Raw genomic sequence first — 22,092 nt, 5'->3', positions numbered from 1 at the left:
TTGTCTTTCCTAATTGCCCTGGTCAGAACTTCCGATACTGTGGTGAATAGGAGGGGTGAGAGAGGGGGCATTTTTGTCTTCTGCAGGTTTTCAAAGGGAAAGCTTCCAGGTTCTGCCATTCAGTATGATATTGGCTGTAGGTCTGTCATAAGTAGCTTTTATTATTTTGAAATATGTTCCATCAATACATAGTTTATTAAGAGTTTTTACCATGAAGGGGTGTTGAATTTTGTGGAAGGGCTTTTCTGGATATATTGAGATAATCATGTGGTTTTTTCATTGGTTCTGTTTATGTGACGGATTATGTTTATTGATTTGCTTATGTTGAATCAGCCTGCATCCCAGGTATGAACCCAACTTGATCATGGTGAATACACTTTTTGATGTGCTGCTGGATTCTATTAGCCTTTATTTCATTGAGGATTTTTGCATCAATATTCATCAGGGAAATTGGCCTGAAATTTTCTTTTTTTGCTGTTTCTCTGCCAGATTTGGTTATCAGAATGATGCTGGCCTCATAAAAGGAGTTACGGAGGATTTCCTCTTTTTCTATAGTTTGGCATGTTTTCAGAATGAATGGTATCAGTTCCTCTTTGTACCTCTGGTAGAATTCATCCGTGAATCTGTCTAGTCCTGGACTTTTTTTTCTTTTTCATTGGTAGGCTATTAATTACTGCCTCAATTTCAGAACTTGTTATTGGTCTATTCAGGGATATGACTTCTTCCTGGTTTAGACTTGGGAGAGTGTGTGCATCCAGGAATTTATCCATTTCATCTAGATTTTCTAGTTTCTTTGCATGGAGGTATTTATAGTATTCTCTGATGGTAATTTGCATTTCTGTGGAATCAGTGGTGATCTCCCCTTTATCACTTTTTATTGTGTCTTTTTGATTCTTCTGATTTTTCTCTCTTTTCTTCTTTATTAGTCTGGCTAGTGGTCTATGTATTTGTTGATCTTTTCAAAAAACCAGCTCCTGGATTCATTGATGTTTTGAAGGGTTTTTCATGTCTCTATCTCCTTCAGTTCTGCTCTGATTTTAGTTATTTCTTATCTTCTGCTAGCTTTTTAATTCGCTTGCTCTTGTTTGTGTTCTCTTGTTCTTTTAATTTTGATGTTAGTGTGCTGATTTTAGTTATCTCCTACTTTCTGTTGTGGACATTAAGTGCTGTAAATTTCCCTTGAAACACTGCTTTAAATGTTTCCCAGAGAGTCTGGTAACTTGTCTTTTTTCACATTGGTTTCAAAGAACATATTTATTTCTGCCTTCACTTCATTATTTACCCAGTAGTCATTCAGGAGCAAGTTGTTCAGTTTCCATGTAATTGTGCAGTTTTGAGTGAGTTTTTAAATATTGAGTTCTAATTTGATTGCACTGTGGCCTGAGAAACTGTTTTGTTTTTTTTTTAATGATTTCTATTCTTTTGCATTTGCTGAGGAGTGTTTTACTTCAAATTATGTAGTCAATTTTAGAATAAGTGCTTTTCCTCTGAGGGTAATTGCGGCTATAGGGAGAACAAAATGTTAGCTACAAGTGGGCATCAGAATCAAGCAGAGAGGCCAAACAAATGATGATGGCTTCAGCAAACATAATGGCAGAGGAGGTGATACAAACACTCATTTCATATGACTGTATAAATTGTGCTTTGCCTAAAATTACACGACAAAGAACATAAGTAATATTCAGATAATCATGTTGCGTATGTAGGTGATTTTTTATTGTTGAGAACTTTCCACTAATTTGCTTCTGGTATTTTATTTTACTCTTTTAAACATAGTTAGAATTATTTGTGCCTAAGTGTTATGTGGAACTCTTGAAGTATGTACCATGTAATATTTAATACTGTCCATCAAGTAATATGAAATTTACATGTAATAGAAAAGTATAGGCCGGGCGCGGTGGCTCACGCCTGTAATCCCAGCACTTTGGGAGGCCGAGGCGGGCGGATCACGAGGTCAGGAGATCGAGACCATCCTGGCTAACACGGTGAAACCCCGTCTCTACTAAAAATACAAAAAATTAGCCGGGCACGGTAGCGGGCGCCTGTAGTCCCAGCTACTCGGGAGGCTGAGGCAGGAGAATGGCGTGAACCCAGGAGGCGGAGCTTGCAGTGAGCCGAGATCGCGCCACTGCACTCCAGCCTGGGCGACAGAGCGAGACTCCGTCTCAAAAAAAAAAAAAAAAAAAAAAAAAAGAAAAGTATAATTTACACTTATAATTTAATATATGTATAAACCATATAAGCTATATAACTAATTTATAAATATAAGTATCCCTAAACATACACAATATATGTGTCTGTGTAATTTATAATTAACATATATGTATTGCATATATATGTAATTTATACATTATATATTTTAATACATGTATACTATATGTCTATATGTATTTCTAATATATATGGTTATCTTTGTTTCCACCCATTCAGGTACAGCAAAATAGTCCTGTTCTTTCCCTCTTTGGCTGTCACTGGGAACTGGTAGGCCTGGTCAGTGATACCTCAGAAGCCTGTTTATGACCCTGTTCTTGTCATCAGGACAGGTTATACATATCTTGGATTAGATGGCCTATCAAGACATCCCAGAAACCACTGGGTCGTATTTGTTCCCTACCCTGCAATTTTCCTCCTGGAGTAGAAAATAGTCCACAAAACACACTTAGCGGTAACATAGGCTCTGACACTTTGGTCTTCCATGGATTCTCAGTACAAACATGGAGAAGATTAAGCACTTCCCCAGTGAACAGAAAGCACCAGCATACTTATTCAATGTTTTTGGTTCAAATAATAGAGACTTTTTTCATGCCAAAAGACTATTACACTTTCAAAGTGGTCACCTCTCCTCAGCTAGCAAATTCCCAATGGTATGATCCTGGATTTCTCCTGTTGCCAAACCGTGGGATCATCCTGATACAGCTGAATGCTGGAGTACCCCAGAAACTGACACTTCTCAATATTTCTTTTTTTCTGGACCCCAGAACTCCCAAACAGCTATTATACCTATACCCTGGAATCTTCCTCAGAAAAAGACAACAAATTATAAATATCAAGCTGTGACTGATTCAGCAAGATCCTGGATTAATACATTAGCTAGTAAAATTAGGCTTCATACTCTACCATTAGTTAGTAGGGGTGGATCCTGGTTTCTCTTTTCAAGGGGCCTAGGTGGATCTCAAGTTCCTTCTGAGATTGATACTGGTCAGTCTCAAGTTCAATCTGTTAATGTTCTGTCTCATGGACAAATTGTAGCTAGACCTTGGCTAGAAATTACTCCTGAAGTTGCAACTTGGAAACAATTTGTGTCTTATAAAACAGGAACAGATTCAATCCAGTGAAGAGAGTATTAGACACCAAACATATCATGTAGCTCATAGAGTTAAGCCTGGTGCTAAACCATCAACTTACAACTAGATTCCACCAGTACCTTTCATAGTTAATAAAATTGAACTATGGGCTCATTCATCCCTCAGTGAAGATGGATTTCCATATCCTACAGTAACCCATATTTTTGAACCATGGTGTCAGCTACTCTTGAATGTATTTGGATCCCAAGAAACTATAGAAAAGACAGATGGATACTGGACTCTTGCGGAACCTAAGTCAACTTGGTTCTGGATTTCTTCTATACTGCATACTCCATATTCATGTGCTAAGTCAAAAGGTGACACTATTAGGTCTTGGATGCAAAATAAAACCAGTATGATCAGGCCCTCAAATCAAATGGATAGATTTAGTAACTTGAATAAACATTAGGCTATTATACTCAAACCCCTGATGCAGACATGCATCCTATTATGAACATAATTGAGCCCTTACTTCACTCTAAAGTTGACATGATCAGACCCTGGAGTCAGCCTGAAACAGCCATAGTCCAAATGTGGGCCTAGGCAGAAACTCAGTCAGGAAGACTCTTGACTTGCCTGAAAGCTGGTGCAATTAATCCATGGTTACAAACTGAAATTGAAAGAATGAGACCCTGGATTCAGCATAAATTTAAAATATTGAGACCCAGAACCCAGACTGAAGAATGGAAAAAAGAACATTGGACCCAATCAGAAAGAGATCCAGTTAGGTACTGGGCCCAAACTGGAATGGAAACAGTGGTACCTGGGCCCCAACCTGAAGATGATAAATGCAGACCCTAGAATCACACTGAAGCTGATATCAAACTTTTGTTTCAGTCTCAAGCAGAGACAGTCACACAGTGGAGAGAACCAGTAACTCTGACAGATCATCATTAGATACAGTCTGAAACTGCAACAGTGAGGTTTTGGAACCGATCTGTGACTGATAAGTTAAGAGACTGGATACATCATGAGATTATGCATTTAGACTCTGGGGTGAGGTTGAAAGTGATAAAGTTAGATCCTGGACCCAAGTTGAAGATGACACTTTGAGACACTCGATTCAGAAAGACTTTGATGTAATCAATTCCTGGGTACAAAATGAAGCTACTATATTAACACCATGCATTCAGGGAAAGTCTTGAGAATTAAATCCCTGACATAATCTGAAACTTCCACAGTGCCACTGTGGACCCAGACTGAAACTCCAACAGTAAACTCTTGGACAAATATGTTATCAGATACAGTCACAGTATGGACAAAGGCTGAATTTCAAGGATTAACATCCACCCATCTGTTGAGGAAAACTGATCCAATCATACTGTGGACTATTGCCAAATCTCCAGCAGTGAATCTCTGGACACATTCTGTATGTGATGAAGTCAAATTTTGGAACCAAGAAGAATTTCCAGCCTTATTGCCTTTGACAGAGCCTATAGCTAAGACAGTCCCACAATGGATCCAGGATAGATTTCCAGCAATGAACCCCTGGGCAAAAACTATAGCTGAAACTGTCATACCATTGACCCTTGGTGAAATGACACCAGTAAGTCCTTGGACAAAATTACAGCCTGAATATCTAGAAGGAAATACTTGGCTCCCATCTGAATTTAATCCAGTCTCATTGTGGACCATGGCTTATCTGCCAGCAGTAAAAAACTGGATACGTTTTGATACTGAAACAATAATGTTGTGAAACCAGGTTGACTTTCCAGCAATACATTCCTGGAAACAGTTGGAAACTGATATAATCACACTAGGGACCCAAGCTGAATCACTAGTGATGAATTCATGGATACACTCTCCTATATCTGATATGGTCACAATGTGTATCCAGGCTGAATCACTATTATTACATCCTTGGACACAGTCTGAAACTGATATACTCACAACATGGATTCTGGCTGAAACTCTAGGAGTAATTCCCTGGGAACAAGATATATTCCAACCATGGACCCACGCTGAACACCCACCAGTATCTTGGACTCAATCATTGATTCCGGGTAAAACAGCAGCAATGAATCCCTGGAGAGATGTTACAGCTGATATGGTCCTACCATGGAATCAGGCTGAATTTATAGTAGGAAATGCCTGGACATAGTCTGAAACTTATACAGTCACACAGGGGATCCTGAATGGTTTTCCAGCACGATATTCTTGGACACAACAAATAGCTGATGTAGACAAGCTGTGGACCAAGCCTGAATTTCCCACAATAAATCCCTGGACAAAGTCTGTAGGTGATAGTACTATACAATAGATTCAGGATGAGTCTCCAGCAATAAAACCATGGACACAGTATGTGTCTTATACAATCAAACCATGGGCCCCAGATGAATCTTCAGCAGTAAATCTCTGTACACACCCTGAATCTGATAGCATTATCCTGTGGACACAAGCTGAGTCTCCAATGGTAAATCTGTGCACAGAGGCTGCAACTTCCAAAGTCACACCATGGGCCCAGGCTGTATCTCCAGCAGTAATTCCATGGACACAGCCTATACCTTCCATAATCGTACCTTGGACCCAGGTTGAATGTCCATCAGTAAATACCTGGACAATGTCCATAGCCAATACCATCACACTATGGAACCGGGCTGAATAAATAGCGGGATATCCATGGATACTGCCATGGGCTGCTACTATCACACTATGCACAGTCTGAATCTGCAGCAGGAAATCTTTGGACACAGCCTATATATGACACAGACACTCCATGGCGTAAGGCTGAATCTTCAGCAGTAGTGTACTGGACAGAATCTGTAGCTGATACACACACACCATGAACTCAGTTTGAAGTAAAGTTTACAGTTTTTAACAGTAAAGCCTTGGATCCAATCTGTATCTGATACACTCATACCCTGGACCCAGGCTGAGTCTTCCGCAGAAAAACATTTGACACAGGCAAGAGCTTATACAATCAAATGATGGAACTAAGTCAAATCACCTGCCATAAATCTCTGGAAACAATATGAAACCAATATGTTCACGTGGTGGACTGAGGCTGAATCTCCAAAAGTTTTGAGGAAACCAGCCCCACACTGCCTGGCAGGTACCCCGAATCCAGTGGAGACAAAGGAATTAGTCCAACGGAGACAAAGGAATTAGAAAGAGACAGAATAAGAGTTTAAAAGGTGGGTTCAGGGGACCAGAGCATCGGACACTTGCAAATGGCATGGAGCTCTCGGCCTCCACCTAATTTATTAGTTTACAAGCTCCTTGTTCTTAGGGCAGATGGGAGGGGGAGGAAGGGAATGAGGAAAAGGTTTAATCCGTGAAGGAGAACTTGTGAGTCATTCAATAAAATGTATAGCAGTGGCAGTTTCTGTGAATTTCCTTGAGCAAAGGCATGTGTCTAAACGACTTAAGATCTTTAACTTATTGAGACTGAAATGGGTGGGAGTGGATTTCAGGAGAAGCCAAGATGTTTGATTATACTCCACTTCTTCAAGGGAGTGTTATTTCCCCGAGCAACCTGTGGCATTCTGCTGAGCTCTTATGCTCTCAGGGCATAAAGACATGAAGGCAATAAGGAGACTTTTCTCCTTAGAGGCTGCCCACGTCTCTCCATGGGTGTCTTACACAGGAGAGACCAACTTATCTGGCATTCCAGAAACTCTCTTTCTCATGTGTCTTCCTTCTTTGTCTCTATTATTTTTTTTTTATTAGAACTGCCATTGCTATCATTCATGCTCTCTGGCTTCTCTCCCAAGGCACCCTCTGCATCTATAGACTAAAAACAAACAGCATAAACAGACACAAACCAAAATAAAATTTGCAATTGTTGATCTACCTATGGTGTTCATCCACTTTAAAGGATTACTCTTAGAAAGGCCATCAGTGGCTCCAGCAAGAATATCAGCTCCAGACAACAGGCTTAGGTGAGCCTGAGGTGTCTCGAAAAGTTGTTTTTTTCAATTTAGCAATATCTAGTGTTAAATTGTCTTCTTTTCCAGGTAGGTTATGTCTAATCATCTCCTAATGGTGTTCAGTGGCATTATAAGAGCTAGGAGTAATATGAAGATCAGAAATATTCCAATCACATTGCATTTGAATTCTATGCTCCATAGAATCTGATCTCCCATCCAAACTACTGTTTGATGGAGATCATTAATTTGATTTGCCAATTTTTGATCTATTTGGCTTTGGGAATGCCAAAGCTTAGAATAATTTTTCTGCCAACTATCCACAAAGCCCACAGTTTGAATAGAAGAGTGCAAAGCAACACCAGCAGCAGCAGCAGCAGTAGCTGTGACAGATATAAGGCCCATGATCACAGCTATTAAAGTAAATATGAACCTCTTTGATCTATTAAGTATTCTGTTTAGCACTTCAGTGATACTATGTATGGAGGGAGAGGCCTCCGAAGGTCTATTGAGGGAAACAGGTATCCAAACTCCTTCTCAAGACTTAACCAGTAAAATGCTATTATCTTTATTAAAGGTAGAATTAATGCAGGTAAAAAGATGACAGTTGAGGCATGGTATGGTTTGAGAGTCAGGTAGGATATTAATTTTTCCCACTGCCAATATAAAAGGAGGTTTAACACAACGCTGCAAATGCACTGTCTAGTTAGAGGTCATGGCTACAACAAATCGAAGTTTTTTACTATGGTTCTCTGTTTTATATTCTCCTTTCCAAATCTGAATTGGGATTTGAGCCATCATTAATTTCCACAATTCTGGATTCTCTGGACTTAGAATTGGATCAATCATTTTTGGGCTTGGAGGAGCCATACCATTCTCCTCCCACTTAATAGTGTAATTTGTTTCAATTCTTCTGTATAATTTTGGTGCATTATCTGGGTAGTCATTTGCAAAAGGAGTCTCTCTACAATCGTCATGCTGTCCAGTACAATTTACTGCAAAGTGTCCCATAGGGGCCCAATCAATGATGATTCCATAGGAATTATTTTGCAGTACAGCACTGCTACTTGCAATACAAGCTTCCCAGGTTAGAACCTCTAGTTTTCAGACTATTGAGTGGCCTGCCTACGCAGGGCAGGACTTCTTATTAGGTTTAAATTTATTAATCTGGTGATGCGTCATAACATAGCCATGCTCAAGGTATTTAATAGGGTCCAAACATTGAAATGTCCTTCCACTAAATACATGAATAGAGGCTTTTGATGAATTATGTGCAGGAACATAAGCCATCCAGCTTCGTTTATCAGAATTTAAACATCCTGCTGCCAGCCCCAGACAGATGAGAGTAAAGCAATAACCAATGGAAACACTCATTAACATTCCTTCCTCTTCTGGATGAGTAGGACCTTGGTTATCTGCTGGTCCAGGCATCCAGACACTATCATTAACATAAACCTCCACTGGGTCAACTAACCATGTTAACAGGCCTAATCAGTGGTGAGAGTGGAATGTAGGCCCAATAAGTGTAATTTTGATCTGCCCCTTTGCAGGGAGACTCACCACCAAGGAGATTACCACCATCATAGCTACCATTAGATTACTGGTGGTCAGCGGCTTGTTCTGAGACCCCAGGTTCTCTTCTGCAATGTGAGCTAGTCTCTTAATCTGGCCCCAGGTTGGTGGAGTTGACTTGGCTAGTTTCACTTGTTTCCATGTGCCCAACAGAGATGTTCATCTGAGCCATCTGATCAACTGTGGGTGCAGGAACATTCCAAGGTCTTTTTCTCTTCCTTGGACTCTGGCTCATGGCACAGCTTAAGATGTCTTGTGGGTACCCAGACAGGAAGCTGATTCTCTCCTGGTGAGATGCAAGCAAATCCTCGAGCCTAACAAGACCCACTGGGGCCTTTTGTTTAGGCCAGTTTTTTTGGCTGTTGTTAAAGAGCTATCATCGACACATCTGCTCCTGTGTTGACCAGACCCTCAAATTATTTTCCTTGAATAAACCATAAAAATAAGTCTATTGTCAGACACTCGATTTACCCAATAGACAGCCTTGCTTGCTGAATTTGTGCTTCCAAATCCTCCTGTTCTTTTTTCTGAGCTTTCTCCTAACTTAACATATGGTAAAAGTAATAGTTGAGGTATTCTGTCACCTGGATTAGCACTGCAGGGAACAGTGGAGGAGAAAACAATTTGAATTTCTCCCTGGCAATCAGAGTCCACTACTCCAGTATGTACTTGAATTCCCTTTATGTTTAAGGTGGATCTTCCCAGTATAAGTCCCACTGTGCCATTTGGCAATGGGCTGTAAACTCCCATTGGGACCTTCCTAGGAGGCTCCCCAGGAAGGAGGGATACAGGTTCAGTACAGAATAAAACTACTGCCCCGCTTCTAGCTGTGGAGGGAGATAATTGCTGTACATTTGTACAGGGATAGACTGGGCCGGGAAGACTCCATTTGGAGTCGGGGACATCCCATCCTGAATTGGGAATGCCCCATTTTGAATCGGGGCCAGGGGCTGGCCCCTCTCTCCATTTCCCAGCAAGGGCTGTCTGCTGTTATCAAACTTTGAAAGACATTGATTAGCTCAGTGTTTACTTTTTTACATATGGGACAGGTTCCTGGTACCCTGCTTTTTCCTCCTGAGTTTTGCCTTTTTTGGCTCTTTGTACACTCTCTTTTTGTATGTCCTGTCTGCCCACAGTTATAGCAAGATCCAGGGAACACTCGTGTGCTTTTTGTTACCTTTAGTTCATCCATTGCCTGAGCTAGGAGGCTGGCCTTATGTAAGTGCCCCACAATGCCATGGTAGGCTTTAATGTATTCACTTAAAGATTTTTCCTCATTTAGATCTGCCTTTCCCTTAATAGGTCTAATTGCTGCCTGACATTCTGTATTAGCATTTTCATAAGCAAGCAGCTGAATGATCCCTTTCCTGGCATGAGAATCCTAAATACCCTTTTGAGCCATGTCTTGCAAATGGGCGATAAAATCTGGATAAGTCTCCCTTGGACCCTGTTAAACTGAGTTAAAAGAAGGATAAGTAGTACCAGGGTTGTGATTTTTTTCCCAGACTCAGGCACATCGTTCTGAGCTGATAAGCAGCCTCATCACCCATTACTATCTGTTGATTTAGAGTACCCCATGCCTGTCCGATTCCAAGCAATTGATCAGATGTGATATTAACAGAGGTTGGGTTTGAGCATTTCTGCATGCCTGATTTGTTGCTTAATCTGTCCACCAGGTTTTAAATTGGAGAAATTCAGAGGGGGACAGGGTGGATCAGGCTAATGACTCCCAATCTATAGGTATTAAACGCCAGTTATAAGCCACAGATTGTAACGAGGAATGAATATAAGGATAATTTGGCCCATATTGTCCAATTGCTTGCTTTAAAGACTTTTAATATTTTAAGAGGAAATGGCTCCCAGCATGCTTGAGCATGTTCTCTGGGCTCCTCAGCTGGAGAAATAATTACCAGAAACTGCCAAGCATCCGAATTCCCCATTTCTTGTGCCTGGTGAATGGACGCCTGTATTGTCCCTGCGCCATAATTTGTATTTGGACTAGCTCGCAGTATTCCTCCGCCATAATTAACAGGCAGGTAAGCCTGGATCATTCCCTCCCCTTACTTGGCTGTTGGGCAAGCCTGAAGCTTCCCATTGCCACAGTTACTGGAAGGGAGTGCGATAATGGGAGCTGCAAGCCGCGTCGCAGGCTCCTGTTCCAAAAATACCTAAGACTAAAGTTGGAGTGGCCATTCCGGACCTTCCCCTAAAGGCGCAGTAGGTAGCACTGTTTCTTTCATAAGTTTTTGGAGGTTAGGATATATAACTTCCCATTTCTCCCCCTTTTTAAAACTAGACTGTGACAGTTCACTTTGCTGATTAGCAGACTCCTGATTATTAAACTTTTCTACGTCATCCTGAAACTTCTCCTCCTCCTCCTCAGTGTGGAAAGGCTGCAGTGCTGTTTAAATTGCTGACCACACAGACCAAGTGGAGAAGGGCCCTCTTGTTGTGATTAAGTCTGATCCTACCTTGTCCCAATCTTTTACATCCATGTTTCCATATTCCAGGAACCAAGAAGAATACTTTTCTACGAGATGGAACAAAGATGTAAGATTTTGGGTATTCACAATTACCCCTCCGTGGCACAATAACTGCTGCACCAGGCTTAATTAACAAACTTACTCTCAGCCTGACTCATATTTTCCCTAGGTTACCCTGGAATTCTCCGAGCGCCCTACTTACCTGTAGAGCTTGAAGTGAAAACATATTCAGGTGTCCTTTGTCAGTCGTCCTCCACTTTGCACGCTCTGGCGTTCCTTCACTGGATTATTTGTAGGGATTATGGGGAGCCCCGCGTTGGCCACCAGATGTTGGGGAAACCAGCCCCACACCAGCTGGCGGTTACCTCGAGTCCGGCAGGTACCCCGAGTCCGGCGGAGATAAAGAATTAGAAAGAGACAGAATAACAGTTCAAAAGGCTAGTCCAAGGGACCAGAGTGTCAGACTCTTACTCATAGCCTGGAGCTCTCAGCCTCCACCCAATTTATTGGTTTACAAGCTCTTTGTTCTTAGGGCAGGCGGGAGCGGGAAGAAGGGATGAGGAAAAGGATTAATCAGTGAAGGAGAACTCGTGAGTCGTTCAATAAGATGTATAGCAGTGGCAGTATCTGAATTTCCCTAGCAAAAGCGTGTGTCTAAACTGCTTAAGACCTTCAATTCATCGGGACTAAAATGGGTAGGAGCAGATTTCAGGAGAAGCCAAGATGTTTGATTTTACTCCACTGCTTCAAGGGAGTGTTATTTCCCCAAGCAACGTGTGGCATGCCGCTGAGCTCTTATGCTCTCGGGGCATAAAGACATGAAGGCAGTAAGGACACTTTTCTCCTCAGATGCCACACATGGCTCCCCATGGGTGTCTCACACAGGGGAGACCAATTCATCTGGCATTCCTGAAACTCTCTTTCCCACAAAAAGTAAATGATTGGACACAGCCCATACCAGCTACAGTTATACCACCAAACCAAGCTGAATCTGTAGGAGTAAATCCCTCCACAAATCTTGAAACAGAAATTGTCATACTGTGGACCCAGGCCCATTCTAAAATCAACAATCCCTGCACATACACTCTATTTGATAGAGTGACACCATTGGCTAAGAATGTTTGTGTAGCAGTAAAACAACAGAGATAGTCTAAAACTAAAATAGTCACATCATAGACCCAGGATGTGTTGCCAGGAATAAATCCATTAACAGTGGCTGAAACTGGTATAGTCACACTGCAGTACATGGCTGTATCTCTAGTAATGATTCCCAGGAGAGAGGCTTTATCTGATACAGTCATAATACGGACACAGACCAAACCTCCAGCAATCACTTTCTGGTTACAATCTCTACCTGATGCAGGCAAACTATAGACCCAAATGAAATATCCATCAGTAAACACTTGGAACGAGGCTGAATTTCAAGCTGTAAATTCCATGATGGAGTCTAAGTCTCCAGTTGTAAATAGCTGGACAGATCCTGAATCTCCAGCCCCAAGTCCTCTGCTATAGGCCGAGACTGATATAGTCATACCATGGACACAGACTCAATCTTTAGCAGTAAATGCTTGGTCAAAGCCTGTTGCTGATACACTCATACTGTATACAGCCTGCAACTCTATCATTAATCTTCTTTTCACAAAGTTTACATGGTACACTGAAAGCTTGTACTGAAACTAAATGTCTATCATTAAATACCTGGACAGAGGCTATAGCTTCCATAGATATACCCTGGACCCAGGCTGAATTTCCAGCAATAAATCCCTGGACAGAGCCTGTTTTTCATACAGCTACAATTTGGGCACAGGCTGTATCTGCAACAGTAAAGGCCTGGGCACAGCCTTCATCTAATACAACCAGATTATGGTCCCAATCTGAATCCGCAGCATTAATTGCATGGATACTGCCTGTATCTGACACATACATAGGATTGATCCAATTTGAATCTTCAGCAGTAAATCCCTGTATATTGCCTATGTCTAATACATTATCATTGTGGACCCAGCCTGTATCTCTAGCAGTCAATTCGTGGATAGAAGCAATAGTTTCCACAGTCACACCATGGACCAAACCTTTTTTTCTAGCAACAAATCCCTGGACACATCCTGTATCTGATATAGTTGCACTTTGGACCCAGGCTGAATCTTCTGCAGTCATTACCTCCACACAGCCAGTTTCTGACAAAATTATACTGTGGCTGCAGGCCCAGTCTCCAGTAGGAATTATCTGGACACAGACTGTATCTGATATACTTATATTATGGAACTACGAGGAATATTCAGCAGAAAACCCAGAGGCATGGGCTGTAGTTTCCTCAGTGTTACCATGGACCTAGCATATCCCTACAGCAGGAAAAACCTGGAAACTACCTGTGTCTGAATCAATCACTCCGTGATCCCAGTCTGAGTCTCCAGTAGTAAACACAACCTTTGATCCAAGATAAAAATCAAGAGTCTATTTTATGGACACATCATGAAATTGAATGTATCAGTGAATGGACTTTGCCTGAATTTGGAACACTTATATCCTGGATAGTGCCTGGGCCTCCAGCAGCAAAACCATGGTCCCAACCTGAAGCTCTAGTTATAGAACTTTGTTTAAAACTGGAACAGAAAAAATAAAACCTTGGGTTCACCAGAATTTCAAACACTGAGCACATTTACTCCCTTTGGACCTGGTAAAATAGAATCCTGGGCCAAACAGAGAACTACAACTTTAATAACATGGATCCAATCCAAAAGGGATGCCTTCTTCCCATATACACCATCTGAAGTAGGTACAATAAGATCCACAACAATTTCTGAAGCCGTAATAGCAAAATATGGATCCAGACTGAAGCAGGCACAATCCACCCTTGGACTCAAGCTAGAACTAATACAATCAGACCTTTGACTCATGCTGAATTTCAAGCAGTCAGACTCTGGACCCTGTCCTTGTCTGATACGCTACTGTATCAGACTGAAATACAGGCAGCAAAATGCTTGACCATGCCTGATATTAATATTCTGAGTGCTTGGCTTCAGACCCAAAATTATGTAAGAAGAAATGGTACTCAACCTTACTCTCAAACAGTTACTACCTGGATGCAGCCGTAATCCACCCATGGAACCAATCTGAAAAGAATGCAGTCAGACCCTGGACCCAGTCTGAAGGTGATGTTATCCAACCTTGGACCTATGCTGAAACCAATACTGTCAGACACTGGACCCATTCTGAAACTGATAAAATAAAACAATGGATTGAGCCTGAATCTCAAGCAAGTAGGACCTGGCCTGAGACAGCTATGTTGATATGTTTGTCCCCAAAACGATGCAGTTTGACCCTGGACCCAACTTGAATCTCAAGCGTCACACTCCTGGACCCACAATCAAATTAGCATAAATTACTCTTGGATTTAGCATGCACCTGCTGCAATCAGACCATGGACTTACTCTGGAATTCATCCCTGGACCCACCATGAAACCAATAGAGTGATAAGATACTGGTTCCAGACTCAAATAAATTCAATGAGATACTGGAACCAACCTGAAACTGAAGTATTCCAAATTTGGACTGTAAGCCAAGGAATAAAACCCTGTAACATGACTGAAATTGATACAGTCACATCTTGCTTACAGCCTCAATGTGATACAGTTAAATCCTGAATTCATCCTGAAAGTCAGCCACTTTCTCCCTGGCCCCAGACTGAAGTTGGTATATTTTGTCCCTGGACTCAGCAAAGAGCTGCTACATATCAAACATGGACCCACCCTGAAACCCAGGCAGTGAGACCCTGGAAAAAGCAGGAAACTGATATAGTCAGATCTTTGTTTTACATTCAGGTGCATAAAGGCAGCTCATAGGCTTATTCAAAATCTCAAATACTCAGTTCCTCGATCCAGCCTGACATTGATATAATTCACAATTTTATTCAGTCTGAAACTTTGGTTCTAAGATTCTGGCCCAAGGTTCTACCTGCAGTAGTCAAACCACGGATCTTGCTTAAAGGAAGAACACTCATATCTTGGATACTGCCTGTAACCCAAGCAGACACAGACTGGATCCAGTCTGAAGCTGATATTATTGAATCCTTTGTGGATTTTAAAGGTGGCAAAGTGAGAACCTGGATCTAGCCTGAAACAAAAATACTAAGACCCAGAACCCATTATAAGGCTAATATAATTGCATCATTTTCTCCTCCTGAAATTGAGCTGAATGGAGAAACACTATTAATGAGTCATTTTGTCTCCTTGTCTAAACGTGTAACCTTTTTGCCAGTAAAAACAGTTTCTTTCCCAGATCAGTATTTAATAGCTTTGTTAACTGAGATAACTGCCACAGAAAGCCAGGATAAAATCAATTCTCTCCAACCAAGCCAGCTTAAAAGCATTTGGCTTCCTGGAAGAGTTGTTTACCAGCACTATGGAAGGAAATTAAAAATTATCAAGATAAAAGAAAGCCCTGAAGTCCCAGCTACCTTTCTTGTCTCTCTTTCTTCCTCCTTTTTCTTTCTTCTTTCTTGTTCTTTTCCATCTCCATGTACACTGTGTTCTTCTTAAGTCTTTTCTTCTTGTACATTCCCTTCATTCTGCATTTTCCCATCTTGCTCAGTTTTTTCTCCTCTGGTCTCCTCTCCTATTCTTCTTTCCATAGCCTTTTCTGCTAATCCTCTTCAGAAAATATCTTCCTCAACATTTACTGAAGAGTCCATTCTTTCTCAATCTTTTTCATCCTTGCATGCTGCTCCAGCCACACTTTTAATAAAACACCCTCTCCTGATGCCTGGATCTCAATCTGGACCCAAGCCTGTACAACAACCTCTTAGGCATTCAGAACGCAATGTTTCCCTGGATGAGTGTCAACTAGCTGTGATCTGGAAAGAGAGTTTACAGGCTTACTGGCTCTTCAAGACAGGTGTTATTTCTCATGAAACCACAGGCACCTTTAGTCTAGTCGTATGTTTGAGTTAATATACTTGGTACGAAGACTCTTGTTGAAGCCTAAAACCAGAGTTTGTAAGATAAGAGGTTATGTTCTCAGACCTTTGCAAAACCAAAATGTATGTTATTATATGAATCAGCAGAGATGTCTAAATATGAACAGAATATCTTATTTTTGCCAAACAAGATTTATGAACTATGTTTTATGAACACAATTCTATTCAGAGAACAGTATTTTAAAGATAGTCTTACTTCTTAGAAATGTTTTCTTATTTCCACTTGAGGTATGTACATATAGATACACACTGTTGGATAATAGTATTATATCTTGGATATAAATAATAAGATATATAACATATGTACTGTATTATTTGAAGGGAAAATATGGAGATAACCTCTGTAGTTTATCTAAAATTGTTGGATGAATAATGTACATTTCCAAATATTTTCTCAGAATTGAAGATACTGAATTTCCAAGCATATTCCTAAAAACCTAAAATTAGATTTTAGAAATAGGAGACTAGTAACACTAATCTCACTCTGTTCCACAGGTTTATTCCTTCTGCAGAGTATGGGTTACGCCCTGGCCATGTCCCCCTCTTTCCCAACTGCTGGGAGGCAAAAATTGGTGAATTTCCTTGGATAGTTTCCTGCAACTGTCTTTCTCTCATTTCTGTGCTGGCTCCATACTAAATGAACAGTGGATCCTTACCACAGCTAGATATGGCAATTTTATGTAAGTCTGAGTAATTCATTTCAAGATTAAGATATCATTATAAAGCAATTACAACATTGAGATTGTTAATGAATATCTTTCTCTTTGTGTGTCTGTGTCTGTGTGTGAGAGAGAGACAGAGAGAAAGAGAGATGGAGACAGGGTCTTGCTCTTTTGCCCAGGTTGCAGTGCAGTGGCATGATTCACATTAGCCTCAAATTCCCAAGATTAAGGGATTCTCCCACCTCTGCCTCCTCAGTACATGGGACCACAGGCATGCACCACTGATTCTGGCTAATTTTTTTTCATTTTCTCCAGACAGAAAGTCTTACCATGTTGCCCACCTGGTCTCAAGTGATCCTCAAAAATAGTTTATAAAGTAGTATTTGTACTTTAGTGCTTACCTGGACTTCATCTGATTCACATGATGTACAGGGCTTATTCCAATTGAAATGTGGAAATAATAAGACTTTTTCTTGATTTTTTCCCCAGAAAAAGCCCAGGAGCGCTGGCCCTGGTCCAAATGGGGCTTAGTCATCTTCTGGATTCTGCCTAAGCTTAGACAGTCAGGATTGACAGTGCCATACCCTACCTAGGTCTCAAGGGACCCCTGGGTTGATCTTCCCGAGGCAGCCACAACATTTTCAACCCCTGGTCCTTCCTGTATGCCCAGAGGAAAGTCTGGAATGGAGTAAATTTATACAACTATGTGACTATTAGCTACCTAGTTGGTCCCTTATGAGGGGTGACTAATGAAGAAGACAATGGCATGGAAGAGAAATATGTTTGGGAAAAGAATATTATCCTCTCTTGAATAATAAAAAAAAATTGTCTTTCTCTTCACTATGTTTCTCTCTCTAATCTAAGCTAAATTTGAAAACAAACAAACAACCACAAACACCTCTTCTCTGTTTTTCTTCAGAAAGTCCTAGAATTCAGCAAAAAAAGCACCCAAGCATTCTACAAATAGCACTTGTGTCCAATTTTGCCCCAAGTTGAATGAATTCACTTTTTGTATGGTGGCCAAGAAAGCTATGCGGGAGGCTGGCTGTAAGGTACAAATTCATGGGGTGTGAATACCAGAGAGAAAGAGAAATATCTTGAACAACAAAAGTTACTTCTGGCCCTCCTTCAAAATATTGATTGATATCTTGTCTCTTGTTTTTTGCAGGGTGACCTGAGAGCACCTTTGGTGTGCCAGCGACAGCAAAAGGACACTTGGGTGCAAGTGGGAATCTTGTTACTTTGAGGAGCATTGCACAAAGCCCTGTGTCTTCAGCCAAGTGCACCCTTTCCTTTTCTGGCTCCAGGGAGTGACATGGCCTAGCCATGCACCCTGGCACCATCAAGGACACATGACTACCTCTGCTTCCATGTCCCTTTCAGTCTCTACCTCTACAAATGCCTTGGCTTTTACCTCCACTGCTAGTGCTTTCCGGCCACACTTCATCTTTCTGCCACAGCCTCAGAGTAAGGCTCAAAAACTTGGTAGGAGAAGTAAAGGAAGAAGAGAATGGAAATAGAAAAGAATAGAGGGAACAAGAGTGGAGAGAAAGCTCTTCCTGAGAAATGCTTGAAAAAATTATTTTCCTTATGGCTCACATAGCCATTTCATACTTGATATATGATTCAATTTCCATAGTATCCCTACAGATTACTCTATGCTATAGATCAAATAACATGATTATTATAATTATCTTAAATGCGTATTCTGATAGTAGATAAGTACAATGGATTGATCAATTTCTCATGGCAAAAGATGAATAGGGCTAACATTAAGACACACTCTCCTAACACAAAGACATTTCCTTACCACCATGCAGTACCTGACACTTGTAATATAGTTATTTAAAATTAAGTTTGTTTTAAGTTAAAGATATTATGATGTTTGGAAACAGCATAGTAGTTGATAAGTAATGTGTTTTAGGTGCTAGTGTACTAGACTATATTACAGCGTGACTATCAGGTTCCCCCTTCCCTTGGCTATCAGAAAACTTATCATCAGATTAGCAATGTCTATTTCATGTTACTGTACTTCACCTATTTCCTTGGAAATTGAGTGATCTCTTTTGGTCTCATGTATTAAATGTGCACTTAACTGCAGCTATTTTATAGCTACCACCTATTGCCAAAGCTACAGTAAATAATACTTTAAAACATAAAGGAGGCCATAATTATTTGCTTACATCCTCCAAAGTCTAATTCAAAGACAGCTACACTTAAGATCTTAGTTATGCTTCTAATTTCATCTATACTTCCTTACCCCTTCTATAGACAGGTCATCTTCACCATTTTTATCTCTCTCTCTATATATTAATGAGCATTGCTTCAACTCAGTTTTCTGAGGAATTCTAAAATACTTTTAAAAATATGAGCTCTTTCCTGAACCTCAAACTTAAATTTTCTATTTAAACTATTGGTTTGATATCTCACTAAGATTATAAGTTTAGGAAGATAAGCCCCCTCCAATTTAGAGACAGCTGCCTTATCTCCAAATTTTTCCTTATCTATCTAATATCTTCAAATCATTGTATTTTTTGTGGCCTATCTGCTTCAATGACTTCTAAGTAGCTAAAATCATAGATATACAAATATTGCAGTGGGAGAGAAAGCTGGAATGGCTCCCAATATTTTGATTAACGAAATTTAAGCTAGGATATAAAGAAACTATGACCTTGGAAAGATAATAACAGGAATACTTTTTTTCAAGGAAAATGCATAAACACAATAGAGGTAGAACTTTGTCTTCGCTAGTCGTATTTAACAATGCTGACTCAGTTAGCAGAAATAGGAGGGATTTAAAACTTTAAAAATCATCTACAGTTGGCAATTCTATTCAAATCAGCACAATTAGGCTTATTTTTCTCCTCAGCTTTGGCAGATCGGATTGCTCTGCAATATGCTATGCCTTGGCAAGCTGTGATCATCAGCCATGGAAGTGATTTCTGCTGTGGTTCCATAGTTAGCCACTGTTGGATTCTCACAGCTGCCCACTGTGTCAGGAACATGTAAGTTTGTGCCTGCCTCTTCCCATACCCTATAATTCATTATCCCATAAATACATTGCTGAAGGTTTCTCTGTCCAAATTCACTTCTATCATGTATGACCATCTGGCATATACAGATAACATTTTTGGTTTAGGCTAAAAATAAATTGTCTCACTGTGTTTGGCTTACTAGTACCTCTGTTAATTAATTCCTCTCCTAATCCCATTGTCTGTGGGCTCTTTATTCATAGATTTCTGATTTCTCTGAAGATAAGCTAGGTACCTTGTGTATCATGACTAAAGAAATATGCTGGAAAGCCTGATGTAGGCTTAAGGTGCTGGTTTTCTAATGAATGTACTATAATAAATTTTTGCCTGTGCACACAGGAATCCTGAAAACACTGCTGTGATTCTGGGCCTGAGGCACACTGGCACACCACTGAGAATTGTGAAGGTGTCTATCATGCTATTTCATGAGAGATTCCGGTTGTTGAGTGGGGTAGAAAGAAATGATCAGTCTTTGCTACTCCTCCAAGATGTCTAGACTCCCATTCGGCTCTTAGCACAGTTGGGCTATCTGAAAAACCTGAATAATTCAGAATGCTGGCTGTCTGGGCCACAAATTATTATACCAGGTCAGCAGTTACTTTTCATATTAGGGTAGCAGCTCTAAAAAAATGAGGTTCATATTTTTAATATTATGGTTCAAGGAATAACTATAATCACAATTGTATCCATTACTAATTATAAGATATTTAATCCACATAAAAGACCCACTAGGAGATTTGTTTTTGTTTTATAAGATGATGGTCCTGATAATAACTTCACAGGATTTTAGATCTGAAAACAATTATATGAGGATCTTTCTATGTATAGTCAATTTCGTAAACCAAAATAGAGATGATTTGCTTTCTAACTCTTTGCTCACTTCAACACAAAGGAAAATGAAGCTTTTATTGGTTTTATTTTGTTTTTAACCTCTTTATGAAAATGAAGCTGAACTTGACTTGGAATTTGGAATTCCATAAGTAAAATTTACTTGTTAATTTTGAAGAGTGGCATTTAAAAAGTGAGTAAAGGGTGATGATGCTGTCCGCAGTGACTCACTCCTATATTTCCAGCCTTTGGGAGCTTGAACTAGGAGAACCCTTTGGGCCCAGGAATGTGATAGCCACTTGGGCAATATAGCAAGACTTCATCACTAAACAGCAACAACAACAAATAGGCTGGTGTGGTGTTGCACACGTGTAGTCCCAGCTATGTGGGAGGCTGAGACAGGAAGATAGCTTGAGACTAGGAGATTGAGGCTGCAGTTTGTGAAGATTGTGCCAATGCACTCCAGTCTGGGTGACCAAGCAAGAACTTGTCTCAAGAAAAAAGCGGGGGGCTGGCGTGGTGGCTCACGCCTGTAATCCCAGCACTTTGTAAGGCTGAGGCCAGTGAATCACCCGAAGTCAGAAGTTTGAGACCAGTCTGACCAACATGAGGAAACCTCATTTCTGCTAAAAATACAAAATTAGCCAGGAGTGGTGGTGTGTGCCTGTAATCCCAGCTACTCAGGAGGCTGAGGCAGGAGAATTGCTTGAACCCAAGAGGCGGAGGTTGTAGTGAGCCGAGATCAGGCCACTGCATTCCAGACTGAGTGACAGAGCGAAACTCCATCTCAACAACAACAACAACAACAACAACAACAACAACAACAACAAAGTCACTAGAAAGAGAATGAAATTGATAAATGTGCAGTGTAAAATGTTAATGGTGAGAAAATAAACTGAATATCTTTGTATGTTATACATACAAGTTTAAAGTAATGAGGAGACAGTGATAAGACAGATCATGGTCTTACCTCAATACTTAGTGATTAAATGTAACATATGTTCTTTAGAATAGTTATAGTCCATTTGTCTTTCTAGGAGAGACCGATGAGAATCCAGAAATGTTAAAGATGCAAGTGATGGAAGCTTCCAGCTGTGCCCACCTGTACCCTGGCATAGGCAGTTCCATTGTTTGCTTCATTACTCAGACCAAAGACTCTAATGCAAATGTGGTACACAGTCGATTATTTTTTGTTCTACATGATAGAAACTATAACTTTGTCCCTGTATAAAATGGTGTACAACATATGTCTAAATAATAAGCGAATTGCTCGTCAGTAGGCAACCATTTTAAAAGTCTTTAATTACAGAACAAAATCTCTGAAAAAAAT

At 40.4% G+C, this 22,092-nt stretch overlaps 1 long non-coding RNA gene and 1 pseudogene across 1 annotated transcript in view; one reads left to right on the top strand and one right to left on the bottom strand.

Annotated features, from left to right (window-relative positions):
- LOC129395557 (uncharacterized) overlaps positions 1-16,191 on the bottom strand; it is a 30,285-nt gene extending 14,094 nt beyond the window's left edge. Inside the window, exons 1-2 of the long non-coding RNA XR_008622938.1 lie at positions 15,722-16,191; positions 11,468-11,630 (exon numbers count right to left, since the gene is read on the bottom strand). This is a non-coding gene — a long non-coding RNA (uncharacterized LOC129395557). The remainder of the gene's footprint in view (positions 1-11,467; positions 11,631-15,721) is intronic.
- The window catches only part of LOC129395515 (RNA-binding motif protein, Y chromosome, family 1 member F/J-like), a 189,755-nt pseudogene that overhangs the window by 132,913 nt on the left and 34,750 nt on the right, over positions 1-22,092 (top strand).

The sequence above is a fragment of the Pan paniscus genome, chromosome Y, assembly GCF_029289425.2.
Source record: "Pan paniscus chromosome Y, NHGRI_mPanPan1-v2.0_pri, whole genome shotgun sequence".
NCBI classification, from domain to species: Eukaryota; Metazoa; Chordata; class Mammalia; order Primates; family Hominidae; genus Pan; species Pan paniscus.
Note: the sequence above shows the minus strand (reverse complement) of the source record. Positions and strands in the feature narration are given on the sequence as shown.